Source organism: Ochotona curzoniae, unplaced genomic scaffold (genome assembly GCF_017591425.1).
Source record: "Ochotona curzoniae isolate NIBS_2020 unplaced genomic scaffold, NIBS_Ocur_1.0 contig_64, whole genome shotgun sequence".
Classification (NCBI taxonomy): domain Eukaryota; kingdom Metazoa; phylum Chordata; class Mammalia; order Lagomorpha; family Ochotonidae; genus Ochotona; species Ochotona curzoniae.
This window is the reverse complement of record NW_024466502.1, coordinates 28,680,209-28,694,979: the sequence shown is the minus strand read 5'-3', so window position 1 is coordinate 28,694,979 and position 14,771 is coordinate 28,680,209. Positions and strand designations below refer to the sequence as shown.

The following is a 14,771-nucleotide window of genomic DNA, read 5'->3' as shown; positions in this document are numbered from 1 at the left end:
TAAAAAAAAGATCAGAGAGGTTATTTCTTGTGCCTCTTCCTTGAAAGAGTAGTTCATACTGCAGTTGAAGGTATACTGCTCTCAGGGGTGTTGCATTAATGCAATGTGATATTATTAATCTAAATTCCATGGCATTATTCTCTATGTTTTGCCTTTCTAATAACTTCAAAATGCAATTACATGAAGGTTAGAAAAAAAAAGACATCTCATATTATTCAGTGTAGCCACTCAGCACAAACAATCCCAACAAGCAATATTAATGTGAGTCCTTGATGGGAAACATACACTTCTTAACCTCTGTTTTCCAGTAAATTTACTTCATACATAAATTCCATAAATGGTAAACAGATGCTAAATATTAAATGCCCTGTTAGTATTGGCTGAAATAAGCTCTTTCAAGCATGAAAAAATTCTAGCAAATATTTCCCCAAAAGGGTAGAATTCAATGTCTGATTGTCAAGAACTGTGAAGTGTCTGTAATTTTTCTCCACTTTCAAGCTGACAAGTTAGACAGCCACAAAGCTATGCATATTAATAAACAGGGTCAAAGAAGAAGGGCAACTTCTTGCTCATGGAAACAACAGTAGTCAGAGCACCATCAACTGTCCCTTCTTCTGCTGACTCGCCAAGTTCCAGTTCCCACAGGGTGACCCGGCGAAGATGAGAAGGTGGCCTTTACATTCTATCTGCCTGTCCAAACTTTAGACAGTCTCTTCCTGCCTCTAGAGCCCTGACCCCATTTTTTAGAGCAGTTACATTAGAATGCTTGTAATTGCAAATTATTTCCCTGCTTCTTTGATATGCAAATCTTTTTAAAAGCCTCTTGTTAGTTTAATAGCCTAGGATTATCTTTCTCAATGATGTGAGAGCCAACCCTTGTTTCCTAGTTTATCTGGGAAAGTGGGAGCCTAACTGTACTTTCACCACGTTGTGAAAACATCTAGTGACCTAACAAGTGGAGAAGTAAAGCAAGCATAGAATGCCCAGGTTCTCCCATCTACTCCTGATATTGAAAACTCAATCACTTGAGACTTGGAATATTTGAGTTCAGTTGCAGCTCTGGTGTCTTTTCTGTAATGCAATACTATTTAAATAGGTTTTATTGCATTTTCTTGATTGGGGGGGATAATTTCCATCTGCTAATTCACTTCATAAAAAAAATCCCTGCTCATCACATAGAGGATTGAAGTCAGGATTTCAATTTGGTTCTCCCATATTGGTGAAAGGAATCAATTACTTAAGCCGTCACCTACATCCTCCCAAGATTTGCACTATCAGGAACATGGCGTTAGAAGGTGGGAATCACCGTGTTACTGATTAGCACAAAGGCATCTTAGTTGACAGGCTAAGCATGTGCCCTTTCTGCTTAAACTTGCCTGGCATAATTTTTGCTTTGAGAAATGTCAACCGAAACTTACACATACAGTAAGTTTTACCGCAAAAAACAAAATTTATATTGGTCAACAACATACCTATACCTTTGCTTTCGAAAGATGCTTTTCAGCATCATTGCATTTTACTTTGAAAAGAGATTATCTCTGTTATCATAATGTTTCTGAGTTAATAGCTTTATTTTTAAATATAGTCAAAAACAAATGGCAATAACTTGACTTAGAGGATGTGTACAGGAGCCAGCATGGTGGCATTACGCTTCTTACTGCAATGCTGGCATCCCATATGTGCACCAGTCCAACTCCAAGATGTTCCTCTTTTAATTTAGTTCTCTGTAAATGTGTCAGGAAAAGCAGCAGAAGAAGGCCCTTGTCTTTGGACCAGTGCATCCAGGAACACATGGATGAAGCTCCTGGCTTCAGTGTGGCCAAGCTAGTGTAACTAATATGGGAGTGCTATCAAATAATAGCTTAAACTGGTTGGAGGCATTGTTGTAGAACCCCCCAAAATGGGTCCATATGCTGAATGCAGAGAAAACCATTAGGGTTGCTTTCATTGACATTGGGTGGTGGAAGAAAGTTGGCATTTATTGTAAAGCACAGAACAAGGAACCAGGCAGCAATTGCTTCATTCCTAATCTGCAGAAACTGAGGCTGACTGAGCAGTGCATGTGTGCAATGTTCCTGGCTGGCCAGTAAGGTTTGTGACCTTCCCTTTGATTTGTCAGCAATGTCATGCTCTTTAGGGAATTTGATATGGGGAGGTCGATTCCAGCTCATTTGTGTATTACATGGAGCTGGAATTCACCTACTCACATCACCCCAGGACAGAACCTGCCACTGAAGTTTCGATCTATTGAAGAGGCAGATGACTGTTTGAATTTGGTGATCAAAACCCTGTAAGGCCAGTTGAATGGAACCCTTACATCAGTCAATTGCTTTAGATAAAGGGCAGGCAGGGAAACCTTGTGCTTAGGGAAAGAGTATGGATCTGGGTCAAGTTTTTCACATTACAGGGATTTGGTTTCAGGAGTGAACCAGGTGAACCACCCAATGGACGATAACTCTCACATCGTGTAATTCTGCTTTGCAAATAAATAAAATAAATCTTTATAATAAAAGACACGAAAAAAAGTAAGAGACTCCCGGAGAATTGTGGTGCTCAAGGACAAATAGTTCACCAAGCCACAAGATGGTGGCTAACAGAAGAGCCCTGGGCAGGGATCCAGGTCACTGGGTTGCACGTGGCGAACAAGATGGCGACCAACTGAGGAGCCCTAGGCGTGAACCAGGGCGGGGATCAAGTTGCCTTAAAGAAAGACTGGTTGGCAAGCGACCATTTCCGAGCTCAAGAACACAGCATGCTCACTTGCCCCTGACCCACGTGAGGTGTTTTCCCCAGTGGTGCTGCTGAAGATTGGCTTCTAGATCTCCTCCTCCCCTGGAATTCCTGGCCTGAGGCTGTTCGCTGTTCCATATAAGAGTGTGTGTTTTCCAAATAAACTGGAACTGCTCCCATGGAACCCCTGCCGCGTCTGTCCCTCCTGTGACTGGACGCTGGGTGGAGGGCTGTTGCTCACCCCCTCCAACAGCAGGGAACTAGAGGATCGATTCTGCAGAGAGGGAGCCCCACACTTGAGCTCCACCTGCCAGTCAATTCATGTTTGATTCAAGTGAATTATGTGCGTTATTTTCACGTTCACTTCATACATATTACACAATTATGAATGAAAACGTGGAAAAAAGTGATAAGAATTTAGAAAACCTCTTTTCTTACATACTTCCAATTTAGGGATGTCATTTATGTACCAACTTACATAAAATAATGTTTTTATATAGTTATACGTTTACAACACTTATGTAAATATTAAACATTTTTAAAAACATACTTGAAAGGCAAAGTGATAGAAAGAGAGGCAAAGAGAAAGATCTTCCATCCACACGTTCACCCCCCAAATGGCCACAATGGCCCAGGCTGAGCAGTGTGAAAGTCAGGATCCTGGAACCCCATTCAAGTCTCCCACATGGCAGGCAGGAAGCCAAGCACTTGAACCATCATTTGCTACTGGGTAGGAGCATTTAGGGAGCTGGATTAGAACTAATCTGCTTCTCTTTCCCTCTTTCTCTCATTTGCATTTAAAATATTTTATTTAATAATACTTTAAAATAAGGTTTTAAATAAAACATTTCTAACTCTTAAGTGTGATTTCCTGAGTTCATATCCAATTCTTACTATCACTTGCATGACACTGGAAAACATTCTTTATTTTTCAGTACCCTCATTATTAAAGAATATATCTCCTATAGCCTGCATGTGAATATTACATATAAAACACATCAGTGTTGAACAAATAATAAGCATGTAATTTTAGTAATTTTATAAATTCAAATTATCATATGATCAGTGTTAAGAGGGGTTCTTAAAGTTAAGACACTTAGTATATACTGAAGAGTATGACAGAGCAAGTGGAAGATTTGCTGTTACCTTCAATTCTTTCAAAGACGCTTATGTTAAATCAAGTCTTTGACAAAGCTGCATACTTCATGCTTGTGATCTAATAACACATTTTGAAAAGTCTCAACTCTGGAAAATATTCATACCTCATGATTTCACATTATAAAGAAGGGTATCTTGGTAGGTTGTCACAGGATTTCTGAGCCCTGTCTCCCTTAGAATGTTATCTGTGCCCTTCCTGCAAAGCTGTAATTAGCTCATTGCAGAAAGATCTCATTAGGTAGAGGGAATAATTAGACTAGAATAATTTCAAAATCACAATGGTACAATCAACTACTTCCTCACATTTACCAAAAATACCTTTAGAGACGCACCAAGGTTACAAGGTACAGAAGTACTCTTTGGTGATTTGTTCAGCATCAATTATGTATCCCGCATTCAGAAAGTAACCTAGGCATAGACGTTTGGCACCAACGTTTAAATGCTGCTTGGAATATCAAAATTCCATCTCCAGAGTGCTTGTCTTTGAATCCCTGCTTTGTGTCCAAACTCAAGTATCCATGAATGTTAACTTGATGAGATTGTATTGATAACTTAAGTACACGGCTTTCTGCCAATCCCATTAGATCCAAACCAGGTTAAAGAATCTTGGCTTTGATCTAGCATATCCTTGGGAAATGCATCAGTTAATGAAATGGATTTGTGTGTGCGTGTGTGTTTTCCCTGACTTTCAATCAAAACAAAAATACATGATTATGAAAAAATAATTTGAGGGCCTGGCATGATAACATACTGGTCCTTGCCTTGAACCCGCCGGGATCCCATATGGGCACCGGTTCTAATCCTGGCAGCCCTGCTTACCATCCAGCTCCCTGCCTGTGGCCTGGGAAAGCAGTCGAGGACAGCCCAGACTTTTGGACCCTGCACCCGCGTGGGAGACCCAGAGGAGGCTTCTGGCTTCTGAGTGGCTCAGCTCCAGCCATTGCGGCCGCTTGGAGAATTAATCATTGGACAGAAGATCTTCCTCTCAGTCTCTCCTCTCTGTATATGTGCCTTTCCAATAAAAAATAAATAAATCTTTAAAAAAAAGAAAAAATAATTTGAGAAGGGCATTTGACACATGAATAAGATGCATATGGGGACTCTTAAATTCCATATTGAAGTTCTGGGTTCAATTGCTGTCTCAACTTTCAATTATAACTTCTTGTTAATGAAGACAGAGGAAGGGCTTGGCATGACAACTCAGTGGTTAAATCTTTGCCTTGCATGCCCCAGCACCCCAGATGCGTGCCAGTTTGTGTTCTAGCTGCTGCAATTCCCTTGCAGCTCCCTGTTTGTGGCCTGGGAAGGCCGTGAGAGATGGTCCAAGGTCTTGGCACCCTACATCCTCATGGAAGACATGGAAGAAGTTACTGGTTCTTGGCTTCCTGTCTGCTCAGCTCAGGCAATTGTGGTTACTTGGGGAGTGAACAATCAGATAGCAGAGCTTTCTCTCTGCATCAAATTCTCTCTGAAAAATCTGCTGTTCCAATAAAAATCAATCAATAAATACATAAATAAATCTTCAAATTAAGACAAAACGTTTCTAAATTTGTGAGAATAAGCCAGGAAATGGAAGATCTCTTTCTGCTGCTCTCCCATATTTTTCTCGTCTCCTTTCCAACTCCCTTTCTCTTCTGTTTCTGTCACTGAATCTTTCTGGCTAATAAATAAATAAATAACAAATAATAAATACATGCATAAATAAATAAAATTAATAGAACTGAAGCTATGAAGTAATTTCTGTGTGACCCAAGATTAATTACTCCACAATGACTTATACTAAATAAAAAGTATGTTTTAATCTGTTTGCATTACTAAAATGCATTTATTCCAATCAGTATAATTAATCATAAATTTTAATCTGTAGTTATAGCACACAGCAATTCCTTTGAGAATGCTGCGGTAAAATATTTACTGCAACTTTTAGTATTTTTCTGTAAGAGGTGAGCCAACCCTAATTTTCAAGCAAAATGTAACATATTAAAACTGAGTACCTTCCATTTGTGAAAAATGTGTATTGAAAATGAAATGTATCTCTGAATACAAAAGAATGGACATATTCTGTGCCATGGAACATTTCACCTAAGAGAGACTGCTGGAGCTTGCAAACTTTTCTCTTAATATTTATTTCACCATTCCTCTATAAATGCACTGAGAGTCTTAACCTGATTTTTCAGAAAAATAAATTATTATTATTTCTTACTCATTAATATACTACATCAAGATGTTGATACATTCATTCTCCTTTTTAAGATTTAGTTATTTTTATTGGAAAGGCAGATGTGCAGAGAGATGGAGGTATGGAGATATGGAGGTATGGGCCGTCCTTGACTGCTTTCCCAGGTCACAAGCAGGAGGCTGGATGGGAAGAGGGGGGGTCTGGGTTAGAAGCAGCATCAATTGAAGGATCCTAACATGTGCAAGTTGAGGACTTTAGCTACTAGGCTACTGCACCAGGCCCTTTTACATTTATACTAAGACAGAAACCGATTCAACCTAAAAAGAACATTGTTTCATTTATGTTGAAAAATGACAAAATTTGGTTTTAGTATTGCTTTTAATATTTATATACTAATCATGAGTTATAAATTCTAAAAGGGCACATTCAATTATTTATTTGAAAAGTAAAGGAAGAGAGGCAGAAATGCTTCCCATACAGATTCACTCCTCAGACGGTTCCAACGATCTAACTGGAGCCAAGTGAGAGCTACACAGGAGGCAAGGGTTAAGTACTTGCTTCATCTTCTACCTCTTTCTTACTTGCATTATCAAGGAGATGAATTTGACCCTGAGCAGCCAGGACAGAAGCTTTAACTCTGATGTAAGTTGCTAGCCTCACAAACAGTGGCTTAATCCACTGATACACTGCCAGTCCAACAATAATTACAATTTAATTAGGAAAACATGAATCTTTGAAGTCTGACATAGGAGCCAATACATTTAAACTCAATTTAACTTAATCTCTGTATTGATTGAGTTACTGCAATCTTATTAAGAATTACTTAGAAATGTAAAAATATATCAAAATCATCATTAGTTTAATAAGGGTGACAGAAACACAACAGCAGGAGCCATTATCACTGTCCTGCCTCCCTTGGTGCATGTCTGCAGGAAGCTGGGGTAGTGAGCAAAGGGAGAATGAAACGCAGACACTCCAATACAGGGTACGAGCATCCCAACCTGCTTCTCAGTCATTGCACCAAATAGCCACCCCATGCACTCTATTTCTAACGCGCATCTCCATGAATGTGTAAAGACCTGGTCTATATGCCTTTCCAGGGTGTTTTCTCTAATAATCACATCTTGGTTCCTGCTGATGAGTAAATTCACAATCAGAGAGCTGTCTGGAAAAAGGAAAAAGAGGGGAGGGGAGGGAGGGGGAGGAGTGAGGAGCAGAGGGGAGGGCAAGGCAGAGCAAGGCAGGGCAAAAAATTAAAGAAAAATAACATTTTAGGCGTTAGAATACAGAAGCAATGACTACCAGATAAAAAAAGTCAGTAAACGCTGTACGAGAATCTAGCAGGTGAAGACCCCTGCACAGGACAACGGCATAGTGAGAAGTGTACTGTATTGGTTTAATCTGATCTCTGTACTCAAGATATCGTAGAATGCATATGAAGAAACAATGACGATGCTGTTATCTTTTTCCCTCTGTTGAAATTACCAAAGACAGCCCTGTGCCATTGTCACCGCACTGATGAAGTAATGTAAGTAAGAGTTGGTTTGTGGAGATAATATTAAAGGAATCAAAAGCAGATATTTCACTCAATAAGAGAGATTAATAAAATGGATTAATTTTAGAAAAGTTATTTTGTTGACATTTTCACTACAGACTAAACACACAACAGACATGAAGTATTTAAGGTGTCCAATCAGGCTATTGGCAAAGATATTGGTCAAATAGGCACAATGTTAATATTGGAACAGCTGCCCTGCTTGAAGACTGTTTCTAACTTTATCACAGCAGACCTCTTGGCTATGTAGAGCTTTTTAATACATATGTCAGTAACAGTAGCTCAAGGTTTCATGCTTGTCATCCTTAATGACATAAGAATACTTGAAAATAGGTATTATTTTCTTTTGGAGATTTATTGTAATTAACTGAGGCCAGAAAGATAGAGAAACAGATTTCTTCTTTGCTGGTCCATTCCTGAAATGACTGCAGTGACCACAGCTGGAAGTGTCAGCTTCTCATGTGAGTAGCCAGGACTAACACTAACATACTTGGGACACACTTCCCTGCTTTACCAGGCATATTAGCAAGCAGCTGGATCAGATGCAGAGGACCTGGTTCTCAAACATCAATATCGAATTCCAGTGTTGCAGGTGGCAGCTTAACGTGCTGCTTCCAACTAATGGAACGGGTCTTTCCTTCTCCCTCCCCCATTACTTTTTCTGTTTCCTATTCTCTCCCTTCCTGTCCCTTCCTATTCTCTCCTAAGTTGTTCTGCCGTTCAAATACACTCATCTTTAAAAGAAAAAAAAAATTGTCAGTATGTGCCATTGGATCCTCCTACTTCCAAATGATTCTTTATATTACTACCAGAAAAACCAAGCAAGCATAAATACTGTCAGAAGTTGTCCTGCTCAGACTCGTACAAGCTTTTCTCAATGTAAGCAGCCTTATTCTCCCTTTCCAACATGAATTTCATCACACTCCAGATACATTTGATGGATTGCTGTTGCCCAAATGCTCTGCGCTTTAACACTGTGTTTCCAGGCTCCTCTTATGCAATTCTAAGGCTCTTTTCCGATGTAATTCACAGTGGAAACTTTCTGTAAGACTTTCTGTTCTGTTATCCTTCACGCAATATTGCTCAGGCAGTACTTCATTCTAATCATTACTGTAAGACACTGTAACACTGAAAGTTTTGGAAACTGTATTATTCATATCACTTACAAATAACATTACAGATTTCTCCTGTAAATATTCAGTCCCCTAAAATAAGTATTTCAGTTATGATACATTAATTTTCTGGGAGAATTTAGGAATAGTTTGGAAATCAAAAATTCATGATCTAACCTGTCCCAGAAGAACTTTAAGTACTTCTCTTTGAAATGTGCAGGTAATAGAAGTTCGAAAGGAAGCTAAGAATGGCCATTGTGTTCATGTAGGGAATCAGCTACTGGCTGGAAGATCTCTATTGCTCTTTGTTGCTCTTTTTCTTTCTGTAACTTTAATGTTCAATGTAAATAAGCAAATCTTTTTAAAATAGAATCAAGTATAATTCAATAGTGAATTCATTAAGAATTCTATGAATTTAATCTTCACATCGTATTCTCAGCTGAAATAAGAACATACAATTATCAATATTTAATTGGTGAACTCTGATTTCTTTGTCACAAGTAACAAATTCTACTTTCAAAAATGCTGCGGAAGTTTGCACGTGCTAGCTTCTCATCGTAACCATAATTCTCAAAGTTCAATTTGTTTTAATTCAGCTTTTGCAAGTCAAAATGCAAGTCATTTCAATTTCAACAACATATATTATAGACAAATTCATTTTAAAATGTCATGAATTCTTAGATTTACATATTTAAGAAAGCCAATCACCAAAAATGATGATGGGCAATGTAATGGCAGAAAGGTGTAATGCAAGGTAGTCCAAAGAAATAGTTTTCTCGCACTTGAAAAACAAAGCAATTCAATTGCTATAAACAAACTCCAAACAAAAAAATATTCTGATAAGCAGACATGATTTAACAGGAAGGTCAGTTGCAGACACTTCCTGAAATAGCTCTACAGAGCTGTTGCATTAAGTTTTAAGCACCAAATTAGGAATTACTGTGTAAACATTGTAGTACACAAAAATTATGGAAATAGAAAAAAAAAAATGGAATGCACTAAAATAAATAAATAATGAACTGTGTGGGACGATCCAGCCAGAGTGTCAGCTAAAAGCCAGACAAGGAAGTTTTGTAGCTTTCTCTAGCAGTAGATGTTCTGGGAAAAATCACTCTGGGAAAAAAAAAAGTTACAATTAAATGTAGTGCACAGCAGAAAGCCCTGTGCATAACTACAATACAATTCACCTGTAAGCAGTTTGAGCTACATAGGTTAGAAATATGATGTAGATTCCCTTTTATAAATGTAAATGTCATCAACTTTCCCTTAAAACAAATTAAGAAAAAAAAAAACCTCATTACAAGCAAAAATATAAGAAACTGCTTAAATATCTCAAGACTTGTTAACATATTTCATTGTTAGGTAAATGACCTCTTTATTAGTTTATACTTAGTAGGATAAGAACTGATCTCAAATATAAATGAATTAATTAAAATTCAAAACCTATATAATTTGTGCCAAAGATGGCAGAGTTAAAATGGAGCACTGAAGGACTAGCCTTAGGGAAGTGAGAGTCTTAGGACAGAAAAGGCTGAAGACAGTGTAGGTACTAAGGGGAACATCCTAGGAACTGGATGCTTAACTGAATGATGTTGACATCAAGATTATCAGCATCACAAAAGAATTTTTTATAAATGCAGAAATGTAGAAATGCCCCCCATCTGAAGGTAACTGCTTAGGTTGCATTGGACTTTGGCAAGTGTTATACTCCTGTGAGAAAAGCAGCTAATAGCTGGCAGGCATCCTGGGACTGGTTAAAATTAAATTCCTTCTTACTATACCACTATGCTAGTATGCCTGCAGAGTTGCCTTTAAAAAAAAAGATTTATTTATTTTTATTGGAAAGGCAGATATACAGAGAGCAGGAGAGACAGAGAGGAAGATTCTACGTCCATTGATTCACTCCCCAAGCAGCCTCAACAGCTAGAGCTGTGCCGATCTGAAGCCAGGAATCAGGAGTCTCTTCCAGGTCTCCCACACTAGTGTAGGTTCCCAAGGCTTTGGGCTATCCTTGACTGCCTTCCCAGGTCACAAACGGGAGATGGATGGGAAGCATGGCTGTTGGGATTAGAAATGATGCCCATATTGGATCCCAGTATGCTCAACGACAGGATTTTAGCCACTAGGCTCTTGTGCTGGACTTCCTTTTTCTTCTTCTTCTTTTTTTTTAATGTGGGAGATAGACACTAGCATTTCAGCAGGCAGGGTCTGGGGACTCATTCCTGAGTCTGCATGGTCCTGGGTGGCCAGGCAGGGGCCCAGGCTGGCATGGCGCACTGCTGGAAGACAGGGCTTAAAATCTGAATACTCACAGGCATGGATTGCTCAGGGAAGCAGGTTTAGGGAAGCGTGGGAGGGAAGACTGCAGAGGGAGAATATGACAGGTAGGAAGAGACTTCTGGGGGACTTCTGCCAACCAGGCTACTGTATTTGCAGGTAAACAAAGGGGCCAATTTCAGGTGGTTTAGAGCAGGGAAACCAGAGGACCTTTGGGGACCAAACCAATACACCTGCCCATGTGGGAGAGCTGAGTCAAGATAGTTGTTATCAACTACCACCTACTCAGTGGTCATGCAAGCGATGTCTTGAGGGCCCTGACAAAGCTTGACCACAGTACCTACCAGTGAGTGTCAGCACAGTGCGTGAAACATATTAGGCAAAGACATGGCACTACCCAGCTCATGAGAGAACTGGGTCTGGGAGCAGATTCATCAGGAAATCATAGGCTTAGCCCTTTGGGACTGCCATATCAGCTGGTTTTCTTGCGGGCTTGGGGGTGGTGACAGCCTGAGCTAAGCATGATCACAGACTTCACCAACATCCATTGGGGTTGGGAACAGGTCAGCCTGATCCAGGCTGTGGTACCCATAGGCACACCCAAGATGTTTATGGAGTGGGTTGGACTGCAACATCCACCAGCACACATAAAAGACAAGACTGGGTGTCAGACTGTGGTGGCTGAGGGAGTAGCACCCACTTGCACACATGAGATCTAGGTATGCGAGTGGGTCTGGTGGGGGAACTTGGGGAATTATCCTGTTGACCATAACTCCTTCTGGCAAGCATGTGAGTCAGGGCTGGGTGTTGTTCAGGAAGGGCAGAACTGTGGCTACCACAACTACTGGTTTGCATGAAAGCTAGGAATGGAGGCAGGCTGGGCAGAGCTAGGCTGCAGCATCCACCAGCAAGAGCTGGGACTGGGGGTTGGCCAAACTAGGCCAGACTGCAGCATCTGATGGCAAAGGCCAAGCTTGGTGATGGGCTATGCCAAGCTTGGTCAGAGCAACCACCAGCATAAGCAAGATCATAGCTGGGAGCGAGCCTAGTTGGAGAGTAGAGTGGACACCCCTATTAGGTTCTAGTTTTCACTGGTGAGCACAAGAGCCTGAATGGGGGTTGTAAACTAAGATGGGAATGGTTGTAGTATACCTTAGAATTGGTATCAACTGGGACAGGTATCTGTGCTAGGTTCCAGCACCCAGGTGCTTGCAAGAGCCAGAGTTAGTGTAGGACAGCCTAAACTAGGTCTTTGTACCTTCTGAACCATGTGAGAGCTGGGTTTTGGGGTGGACCAGGCCTGGTTTCTGCAGCATCCAAAACTATAAGCTGGAATGCATGTGGGCTAGCCAGGCAAGGCCACTGTATCCTCTGAGACAGGGGAGGTGGGACAAGACAGGCTGGTCAATGACCCCCTGGTGTGCTTAAGAGCTGCAACTGGGGGTGGGGTGGTGCCCTGAAAGGTAGACTTGGGGAGCTTCTCTGTCAGAATGTAGTCCCTACAGGTGAGGTGAAGAAACAAGGATTGGAACAGCCCAGACCAAGCCAGGATACAGTATCCATCAATATATGTGTGGGTCGGATATGGGGACAGGCCGGGCTAGTACAGTTTATCAAACTCCCTGGTAGATGTGAGAATCAGGATGGGATGCAGAACAGCCCAAGTTGGGCTAAAATACCAGACCATTCACATTATAGTTAGAATGGGGGGCTGGCTAGCCTGACCCAGGTTTTAGCATCTGCCAGCATGGGCTGGAAATGCGGACTGGAAATAAGTGAGCCAGGCTATAGTACCCACTAGGGAATGCCAAGGAGATGCGAGCCATGCCAGGCTGAGCTACAGTTCCCACTTAGCACATTTAATACATGGGATGGGGATGAGCCCAGCAGGGTTAGATGTGGGGTTTCCCTGCTGGGTCACCGCTCCAACTGGTAAACATGAGAGCTGGGACTGGGGGCAGACCAGGCTGAACAAAGTTGCAAAGCCCATTGGCCTCTGTGTGAGCTAAGTGACTGGTGCATGCATAAGCCAGAGTAAATGCAGGTTCATTGGGCTTTGTCACAGCATCTGCTAGCAGGTATTGGAACTGGGGGCAAGTTTCGGCAGGCTACGCCACAGAAAACCACCTGGAACATGTGATATCCATGGCTGGGAGTGGTTCTGGTGGAGAGTTTGTGGGTACCCATCTGATGGGCTGCAATTCTCACTGGTGAGCATGAGAACCATGGCTGGGGGCAGGCATGGACAGACAGTGATACTGCCACCAAGAGTGCTGGCCAGATAGTATGGTTGGTTGGGCTGATTTAGGCTCAGAAGCCCATTAATGTGTATGAGAGCTGAGTGGCATGTGGGATAGACTGGACCAGCCTGCTGCACATACCAACCGGCAAGCACAGGAACCAGGGCTCGAGGTGGGCCGGTTGGGATTTATTAGGGTCATTATGAATAGCCTGTAATTCCTGCTGGTGTGTGTGTGAGGACCGAGTGTGTGCTGAGCAGAGTTAAACTGGGCAGCAGCATTCATTGATTTGTGTATGAAATGGAGCTGGAGATAGAACTGACCAGTTCATACTGCAAGCACCATTGTTTGTGTAGGCTTATGTGAGTGATGGCCTGAGCTTTGATGCTGAGAAAGTTCTTCTGCCACAATAGCGTATGTGAATTCTACCCATCATTCAAAATTCAATTTGTCTTCACACATCAAGGTTTATATTATCTTTTCTTTACTTGCTGAAAAATAAAGCAATTCTTACTTTCAAGCACTTTTGGTATATTTTTAGTTTCTTTCTAGATTGTATTAAAATAAGTTAGAAACTGTTTCTTCTAAGGGACTGTCAAATCTGTACAATCAAAATGTTTCCCTTATCAAACACTGCACCTCAGAAAGCACTTACAAGTGAGTTGTGGTTGGTCAACAGTGAATAAATGAATACAGTTCACCACAAGTATGAGTGACAAATGATGGGAGACGAAAACAAGAATGAAATAACCATGTTGGCAAATACATGTTTGAAGCAACAAATCAATCTCTCTCGGTGTCTTGATATGAAGTATATAATTCCATAGAATTCGAAGCATCTGGAAAGACTCGTGCAGTGATTTGAAAGAAAACTGTGAGATTAAGGTTTGAGAAGGTGTTCTTTCTGAGAAAGAATAAACTGTTTTTGTTTTTTAAATCTTACTTAATTTGAGCTTAATTGTAATTATATACTATGTGTTTACAGATTCGAAATTCTAAATTATTTAGTAAAATATAGTTAAGAATGTAATATTTTATTTAAAATATTATGTTCTTCTATAATGGGAAATAATTGTGTAGTTAAAAATTGTTTCTTTCTTCATTTCATATAACCTTCATCAGCATCTAATTACCAGATAATAGAGTCATTTTCACAGTGAAAACTAGAAAAGAATTACCATATGAATATTTCCAAGGCAATGTATTTGTACTTGAATCATAGAATATTTATTAGGTCATTTTAATAAAGATTTTAATATGGAATAAAAGATTGTTTTCATTAGGTAAAATCATTCTCTCAGAAGAGAAGATGAAAGAAAATTATATTACTCTCCTGACTGAGTTGACTAAAAGTTTAAAGAATATATTTTATCAAATCAAATGTCAAAAATGGTACATCAAAATCTCTCCTGTTAATGAACCCATAAAAATACTTTCCTATTTGTCTCATACTTACTTTTCCCACATTAGTGCACATATGATGATTCTTCTACGCATGTTCGTATTGAGCTGACATGAAT

The 14,771-nt window shown here is 40.3% G+C and overlaps 1 protein-coding gene across 2 annotated transcripts in view; it reads right to left on the bottom strand.

The window, feature by feature from the left end:
- The window catches only part of KLHL1 (kelch like family member 1), a 206,694-nt gene that overhangs the window by 23,918 nt on the left and 168,005 nt on the right, over positions 1 to 14,771 (bottom strand). The gene's annotated exons all lie outside the window — the stretch shown is intronic.